Raw genomic sequence first — 9,509 nt, forward strand, 5'->3', positions numbered from 1 at the left:
TGTCAGTGTCTAGTAGTATTAACATTAAATATAACTCCAAGGCTATTGTTTATACAGTAAATACCTACATATTAAATGGTCCCGCTACATGTGCAGGATTTGTTCTTCAGGAAACATGCAAGACAGTAATGCCAGGTAAGTAATTTCAGGTAAAAAAAAAAATCCATATTTCTTCTCCCTTTAATATATTCTTACTGCATGGATATGTTAATTTGTATGATATATGATTGATTCTTTTTTTAGGGAAAAGAGGACGATATCTTACTACTTTAATATAATCAACAGGGCTCATTCTCCACTACTAAAATCTGAAAATTTGTTACCCCTAAATCATTTCCATAGTTTTCATTTTCAATAAATTAAAAGAAATTGTTTGAAATTTCCTATAATACATAAATTCCAATATATACTAGATTTCCTTTCAAACGGTTTAAAATTTCTTTTTGAGTTTTGCCCCCATAATTGTTTTTGTTTGTCCTGGGGAAGCATATACTTGGGTATTATTATTAGTTTGAGGATCAGCAAATGGTTACGTTAAGATTAAATGCTTTTTGAGAGAAAATCCATAATTTCATGATCACAAAACCTGTATGAATCCTGAAAAGCTATTTCACACTACAAAATAAATATAAAAACTACTCAATTATTATTTGTTTAGAATGTCAGTAGATAATAAAACTTGCAAAAAACTGAAGATCCTGATTTAGTAATTTGAGATAAAACCTTTGGCCAGAAATCAATTTGCTTCAATGTGTCATTCATAAGCCATAACCATTGCTTGTCTTATCTTTTTTTCTGTACTTTAAAACGATTTCTTCTGTATGTGTTAAGGATATTAATAGAAGAAATGTCTGTATAATTCATTTTCATGTACAATTTGATCTTATATTTGTAAATAGAATTCATAACATGAAAAGTGGGGAAACATATTATTACCACGTGGCTTATATGCATGTGACATAAAGGTTACTTTTTTTTGTTTTCAAAAGCATATTTGCCCTTATGTTGATGGTTGATCCATATTTAACTAAGCCTGTTTCTTGTCTAGTACTACCCTCAAATAGCTTACTTTAGTAGTAACCTAGGGCACTTAGGAAATTTAAGCAACGTTATTTTGATATAGGTATCATTTTAAATGGTCAAGTCTCAAACTTTATCAAATAGAGACAACTAGAATAGATTTTTCCTTCTAGCACCTTAGGTTTTTTTCACATTTTAAAATCGAAGTAATTCATGAATTAAACTGCTCTGTACAAAGTAACCCATTTAAGTGGAATAGTGGTTACACACACACACACACACACACACACACTCTAGTGGTTTTAAATTTTGAATAGGCTAATTTTCTTTGACCTTTTAAGTTTCCTATTTACTGAAGATTTAGTTTTTCACAAATTCAGTATGTATATAGAGATAATGGTCAAAACAACCCCTTTAAGGGGAGGTAATAACAAATCGCTAAGGGTTTTTAAAAAATTTCCAAATCATCTCATATGTATATAAATATAGAAAAAAAAATTTTAACGTTTTACTTTTGCTGTGGGTAGGAATTGAATGTTACAGTATCTTGTAAATCTAAATCTTATTTTGCCCCAACTTTGAGAACTGACCAGAAAAAGTTCCAGTATTTACTGTACCAATTATTTATTTGAAGTAAATTGTGACCATCCAAATGGCTTGTAATCCTTAATGATTTGAGTTTCGTCAATCTCATTTCAAGAATCATATTAGTATACACATATTTCATTTATGCCCAGGTACAGGTTCTGTGTTTTGATTTTTTAATTTAGAGTTTGTCAGTTAACATCAGCAAGCCTCTAGTTGCTGAAAGCACAGGGATAATAAAACTTGGAATATTGTTAGAATTTAATTATTAAATTTGTTGATCCTCATATTTAAAGGCCTTGTGCCTGGTTATTTCTCTTTGTTCTTAAGTATGTTTAATGACATTTTGAAAATTTACATTTCATTTGGGCAGAAATTCCTGACATGTAAAAATCCATTGTAAATTTTAAGTATTTTGATATTACACTCCAACATTAGTCACCTAGGTATTTCATAATGAGTTAAACTACATTCAGCAATTAAATATGAACTGGCAACATGTTATTGAAATCTTTTTTTCTTAAAATTATGATGTATTATACCAAAAGTCCCTCTTTTTTTTTGTACTTTAATTCAAACTGAGTTGTAATAATGTGCCTTTATCTAAGGAAAACAATTTGCTTATGAATTTCTGAAATATATTGTTCTTTTTGCTGTACCAACATTATTGATTACAGATGTAAAAGGCAATTTAAAGGTTGTAGAGTTAAGTATTTGAGCTAAAGAGTCTTAAATTAAAAAAAACCCAAACCATTATGATAGAAATTATTGCTAACCCATTAAAATGAAGTCTGTTGTTGGCCCACTTTGAAGCTTTTAAATTCATGAGTCCTCTTGAGCTTACTTGTAAGACTTTAGATGTACTTAATGGATTGATCACAGCCTGAAAGCCAAATGAATGTCAGTCAAAATTATGTATGGAAATAAAATAGCAATGGGATTTTATCAGTGACAACACATTGACAAAAATAGGCATGCTTTTAATTGTTAATTTGATGAATGTCAACAAGTTATTTGTCTGTCCCATCTTAATTTTTTGTGTGTTCAAACTGTTGGTTAACATGTTAAATACATTCACTCATTTCTTAAAATTGTATAACTATTTTTAGAAAACTTAATAATTTGAGGGAAAGACCTCTTCTATTGTAAATTTTGGTATGTAACTGCATTGTGCTTCATTTTTTTGTAATTTCTTCATCAATATTCTCAAACCACTCTAAGCAAAATATAAGTAGCATAGAGCTTGCTTTCTATAGTTTTAAAAGAAATGAGTTGTTATTAATAGTCTTAAGTTTCTCTTTCTTTTTCTGGATGTTAATTTCCTTTATCTTCATGAAAGAAAGTGTGGGTTGCTTACTTTATTTTTGTCCCTATCTTCACTTCTCTGGAAATCTCAGAAGTGATTAAGTTTTATTAATATGAGAGAGATTGAACTATTGACATGCATTTTCCTTTTGAAAGGTAATTTACAAATTATTTAATCTGAAATTCTTTCTTAAAAAAAGAGAAGGGAATGTTTGATTTGATCAATTCTCAGCCATATTGTAATCTAGTAATTCAATTAATTCACACTATGCTTTGAAGTGGGCTGAAGTTTTTATATTTTATTTGTACTAGCTAGGAAAAAAGTATGCTATTACAAACAAGATTATGGGATGGATTTTATTTTAGACACTTTACATGATTAAGCCATACTAACTAGCCATTTCTAACAGTAAAAATGGTGATGCCAATCTCATTTACTATGGCATGACCTCTTCCTGCTAACATCCCTTCAATCTAGAACATCAAATATTAATTTGGGCTTTTTATACTTGAGAATAATAAATATCCAACTCTATTGACTTGACAAGTTCAGACTGATCTTTGACCTTGCTCTTGTCGCTTCAAATCAGTCTGGTTTTATCTTTAGTCATTTCACATAGTCAAAGTTACCTAGTAAGCCTGTTGTAGGGGACAGAGAATTAAGACTTTGAGTCATGAAGGACTTCCTAGCGCTGTTACCTTGAGGGAGACACTTAAAACTAATGAGGATGATATTCATTGACCTCAAAGGTCCTTTTTAGCTTTAAATTTTGGATGCTAGGTTTCTTAAATTTCCTAATATTTGGACTACATGATCTTTAAGGTTTCTTCTATTCTAATATTCTATACAGAGCCATGGTTGTACAAAATTGATAAGAATATAAAACCTAATGCCCAGATAACATCTGTAAAATAAAGAGTTTGAAAAGAAATTTTTTTTTTTAACCTGGCTTACTGGGGGAGAAAAACCTTTTTTTGTATTCTTAATCAAAATTATTTTGCTGTTAGTTTGGAGCTGACAAACCAGAAAGAGCTAGAGAATGGGATTCTTGATGCATGTTCATATTTGGTACTTAAATATTTAAACTTTTATTCAACAAACTTTTGTTAGGCAATTGCTATATACAAAGCACTCTGCTAAGCAAGTTTTTTCAACTCTTAAAGCATATTAAAAACTGCATTAATCTAGCCCTGTATTTCTTTTGTCTTCCCAGCTCTTTACCTTTTATTGCATATGCACATGATAAAAGTTCTAACCAATAATGGTTAAAAAATGTCTGTAATAGTCTCTCAAATTTAAGAACTGTTAGCTGTTTGTACATTATTTGTAAAATGATGGTTTGCATGAAGGTGTTGTAAATGTTTTGCTTATTGTGGTTTGAGAATAAGTATAATTTTGTTTAAAAACTCATTGAGTTCCCTGTTTTTATAATATTTCTTAGTGACTGTGGGTTGCTGCATCTCCTCACCTTCATTTCAATGTGAAACTTATTTTCACTGTTTAGCTTGTAAACTAGACTGTAGGTTTGTTTGAATGGATGTTTCCAATTAATACTGAATAAATAGTTAATGCTAATCAGAAAACCTAATATTCAGAACAAAAGTTTATGCTTTCATAATTTGAAAGCTTTCTTGAAGGGGGTAGCACATATTAAATTTTTAGCCAACTAGGGATGGGGGTGGGATCATCCTATGATTGGATTTTAGAACTGACTTTAAACATGATTAAAATGCCAAATAATTAGCCTGCTGCCATTGTGAGGCAATTTAGACTATCACCCTGTTTAACTCAAAAGAAAGGGCTTTAGTTTAAAGGAGGTAAGTACTATTCAAGGGTCAAAGTGAAAAAATCTTTAAATTACTGTGCTTTAATAGTAGGATTTTTTTTGTATACATCTACAATAAACAGAGAATTGTTTGTCATATATTCTCATATATGTTTATCACAATGGAGGAATTTAGACCCACCTTTTTTATTTGTGGGGTTAATAACAAAACAGAAGCACCCATTGTTTGGTCCCCTGATTCTTTTCTCCTGCTTTTCAGGACTATTAGTTAGAAGGGAAAGGTTCAGTCATGAAGAGAGGTTTGGTTCCACTGAGTCCACTACGGAAATGCTTTTCTTTTTGTTTTACCAAAATCTTATTAGCCATGTGAACTTGCTTTATTATTTTAAAGATATATGATGGATTTGTTGAGATAACTTTTTCTAACAGAAACATTCGTAATTTTTAAAATGAAATTGTTAAGTTGTTATGATTTTGACTTACCAAAAAAATGTTAATGAAACTGTTTGTTTGTGCATGGACTTTAAACAGTTACTCATTTCTGTTTATAGACTTAGTGATTGATGAATTCCAAATTTTGCTTATAGCTTTTGTATTATAACTGCTGTCATAATCCTAGCTTTTGTAGAAGGTTATTGACACAGTTATCATCCATGACATAGTCATTACCAATAGGTCAGACTGGCATTCCTAAAAGCACAGACATCGAAACTATTTGCTTTCTTATAATTCTTTGTTCATGTAGATGTGTACTTAAATATTTCTGAAAAGCTGTTGAATTGGGTTGGGTTAATGGAAGTGTATTTTACTTTTTAAATTCTCTTCTGATATACTGTGAAATTTGTATTAACAAGTGACTAAATGTGTGAAGTGTTTAGAAATAAGGATTTGAAATATATTGGAATGTTCTCTTTTTATGTTTTGTATGGTTTTTTTTTTTGAGGTTTCAGATTGGGTTAAAAACATTTTTTTTAAGTTGGTAAACCAACCCTGTTTTTTAATATAGAAATTTGTATTATGCAGTTTAAGGCCTTTCCAGAAAGTTAGGCAGTCATATGATGTTTAAATACTGAACAATATAAAATACCAATGTATGTGGAAAAGTGGTGTGTGTGTGTGTGTGTAGAGGGGTACTATTATATATATTTTCTCTTCCATATAGTGTTCCCATGCCCAAAATGTTTTTTGCTATTTATTAGCACATTGTTAGATCTGAACATTTGCTTTACCTTATATAATTTGCAGTGCATTCTTTTCATATTTTGTTTGCTCAAGAATATACAATGTGAATATGTATGAAAAAAAATTTTAGTGGTAAACATCTGTCCAAAATTCCATCGTTAAAAGTACAGTAAAACCAAAAACCTGGAAGTACTGAAGACTCTTGCAGAGTAAATGTAAAGTATTCAAAATAGCTCCATGGATTTAGGAACTATGTTTTAGGGAAGCTAATTATCAAGTTATACAACCCCTCTACACACAAACACACATCTACTTCCTATAGTAAAATTCATCCTCATCCTCATCTTCATTATCATCAAGCGTTTATTCCATGCTAGCTGTATGGAATGCACTGGGGAGCCAAAGATGAGATAACAGCCCTTAAGATCTTCCAGATTAGTTGGGAGAACAAAAAATAAAAAACAACCCATTTATGAAACTTCTATAATTGGCAATATTCTTTGATCTATTTTATCTATAGATAGTAGTAAATTAAAATTTTGACTTGTTCAGGAAATCTACACTACAGAATATTCTAAAACAAAAAGAATACTTTTTTATTATAAAATATATGATGATTAAAACACCTTGCATTATTGAAGGATTCCTTTTATAAGAACTTTTAAATGGTCTTCAATGGAATTGCCTCTTAAGTATCTGGTGTTAAAATTACAAATTATATTGTCATTGGAAAAAATGCTTTCAGTACTTTATGAAGTTGTTGTTTAAACTGTGACTATCTGAAATATGCAAATTTTTATGTAATGGATTATTATTGACTTTTAAGTTGATCAAATTTATGACATTTATCATGTGAGCTTTTAAAGTCAATAATTTAAAGTGAACATTGTAGATTTTTTAAAAATTAAATTATGTCTTATGCTTAGCCAATAATGCTGCTTTAGGAACTTGTCTGGGTGGAATGGGGTGGAAATTTAAGTAAATGTTTTCCATTTGTATTATGTCTAAAAATTTGTATTTAGATGTCATCATATTTAGTTAAATTGCCCACATTGATCTACTTTTTTACACTTTTTGTAACGTGAAGCAGCATATGATTTATAATGATCACAGATATTATTCCTGTATGTTATTAAATAAATATTAATTGATATGTAATGAATCCTTTTATTTTCAGTTCAGTTTTTTACTTGTTAAATGAATCAATTTAGTATTGGTATATAAAAATATGCAGTAAAGTCATCCAAGCACGCTTTTATTTACTTTTGTAGTCTACATTCTTTAGGAAAAGGTTTAAATGTTTCCATCATCACAGAGAGACAGTAGCTGCTTTGTTATTGGTACATTTGTTTTTTTAAACCACTAAAATTTCATTTTGGGGGGAAGGAGAAAGAATTGTGGGTTACATATTAGTGGTGAGATGATTTGTTGACTCAAGCTTCTTTGCCAGTAGACAAACAGCTACTGTTTCCCTATTGCTTATTTTGTGTTAGATTACATGATGGTGAAGTAGATGCACGACTTGTGTATGTAGAGTTAAGCCAACATTTTTTCTGTGTATTATGGGGAATAGCAAAATCTACATCACAAATTTTGACACATTACAGCTGAAGGAAGAGGAACACCTTGCAAGACAAGAAACCTTCTTCATGGGGGAAAATGACGCTTGTCCAGCAGTTTGCTTCTTGTGATTGAACTGAGCCTGTAAGGATTCATGGATAAAATGGACAGGAATAGATCTGAATAAAGCAAATCTGCATAAATGGTAACCAGTAGCTCCTTTTCCTTTTTATGTTGCTTACCTGTTTTATTTGAAGGGAACCTGTGTGATTTAGAAGTTATAGCTTTTGCAGCCTTATTACTGGTTATATACATTTGGCCATTATAATGTGCAAGCAATTGGAAAAAAAAGTCAAGTAAATGCTTGTTTTTATAGTAGTTTGTTCTTGTTCAAATGTTCATATGATAATGTCTGTAAACAGCACCACTTTGATTACAATAGATGTAGTGTTGTAATAAACTGTTTAATGGGGCTGATGTGTAAAGCTGTTCAAGTTCTTTGATGTTTACACCTCAGGGAAAGTCTTGTGTTCAGCAATATTTGAAGATAATGTTATTATGACAACATTTATACTGTCCTCTTAAAAAAAAGCATCGCAATAGTTTTTTGGATATGCATCAACCTAATCTTGCGTTCAGTGGATTAAACATACTAATTAAGTGTTTCTTGCACTTGATTTTGATATTAGAATAGGTGATTACATGGAGTATTTAATATTTCTATATTCTGCTTTTCTAGTTATTTTTACCTAGATGGCTTGTGAAATTGCTAAATGGTATGTAAAATTGTAAAAACTACAGTTTGACTAACATTGTGATCCAAGTAATCCAGTCAATGTTAGGGATCAAAAATATATGGGCTCAACGTTTTAGTAAAATCTGTATTATCTGCCATGGTACGCAACTTAATTATGACATGAATGTATACAGGAACATTAATTGTAAGCCGTTAGCATGGAAGAAATATCTTGGCAATTGAGGTGCTGCCATTGTTTGCAGATTTCTTTCTGAAAAGGTGCTTTTGGTGTATTTTGAAGCTATATATATATATATATATATATATATATACATACATACATACATATATATATGGCTTCATCTGTGCACCAGATAAATGTGAGTAAAGAGAGCCTTAGTTTTGATTTTTTAGATAACTGGATTTTTTTATGAGCATAATGTTTTCTTAAAATACTAGATTTTATTTTCAATTATTTCTTTGAATTATATACATCCCCCCTCTCATTTTAAGGGAATATATACATATATGCATATTTACATTCATGCAACCTGGTGGTTCATGGTACAAAGTTCATCATCTTGAGGTTTTTGCAAGCCTACCTTAAAATTTTGTTTATATGACTAATAATATTTTTCTAAAGCAGCTGGCTCGCATGAACCTACCAAATTTGGAAAAATAGCAAAAATGACCTTTGTTCTGCATCAGCAGAATAACACCTCAGTAAGATTTTTGTTTATGGAAGTCAATCACTAGAATACAGTATGATCACTAATAACTGATCCAGAGCTGTGTCATCTCCTCAAAACAGTGTTGACTTTTTATTTTAGGATAAGTTTTAAGACCTTATAGGCTTAATTTAAAGGAGAGATCTTCCCTAGTGTCACAGATTCAAGTTAGCTTTTACTGAGAACTCGCATAATATGTAGCTGCAAACCATTGGCTTTGATCCTTTAACATCAGATAATCTCTCCACCCCCAATCCCCAATCACCTTTTATGTGGGAATTATCCATGTATTCTTTCCCATTTTTATTTTTAAATTTTTGTGACTGGAATGTTCATGCATGGGATTGGATCATTGATGTTTGTCAATATTTTACTATCAGAAGTAATTTTTATATGTTCCTTTTGTTTTAAGTGATGCTTCCTTTTTAAAAAAATGTAACTTGGAAGTTGTATTAAGGTTATGTGATTTTTATTTTCGGAGTTTGTGCATAGGGGTTGGATTTCAGATAGTTCGATGTCTCTTATCTTTGTTAAAATATTCAAAATAACGCAATGGGAATTAAAAATGAGTATATATCTATTGCAAGGGAAATATTTAATATTAAA

The 9,509-nt window shown here is 30.4% G+C and overlaps 1 protein-coding gene across 7 annotated transcripts in view; it reads left to right on the forward strand.

Annotated features, from left to right (window-relative positions):
* The window catches only part of CPSF6 (cleavage and polyadenylation specific factor 6), a 34,900-nt gene extending 26,493 nt beyond the window's left edge, over positions 1-8,407 (forward strand). For 4 of the 7 annotated variants that reach the window (XM_007502881.3, XM_007502877.3, XM_007502879.3 and 1 more), the window contains one exon: positions 7,487-7,912. The gene's annotated coding sequence lies outside the window, so the exon portion shown is untranslated. Of the gene's footprint in view, positions 1-57; positions 4,495-7,486 lie in introns of those variants that run through there. The other 3 variants (XM_056797288.1, XM_007502878.3, NM_001172361.1) reach the window with 2 other exon arrangements.
* The last annotated feature ends 1,102 nt before the right edge of the window (positions 8,408-9,509 follow it).

This window comes from Monodelphis domestica, chromosome 5 (genome assembly GCF_027887165.1).
Source record: "Monodelphis domestica isolate mMonDom1 chromosome 5, mMonDom1.pri, whole genome shotgun sequence".
NCBI lineage: Eukaryota > Metazoa > Chordata > Mammalia > Didelphimorphia > Didelphidae > Monodelphis > Monodelphis domestica.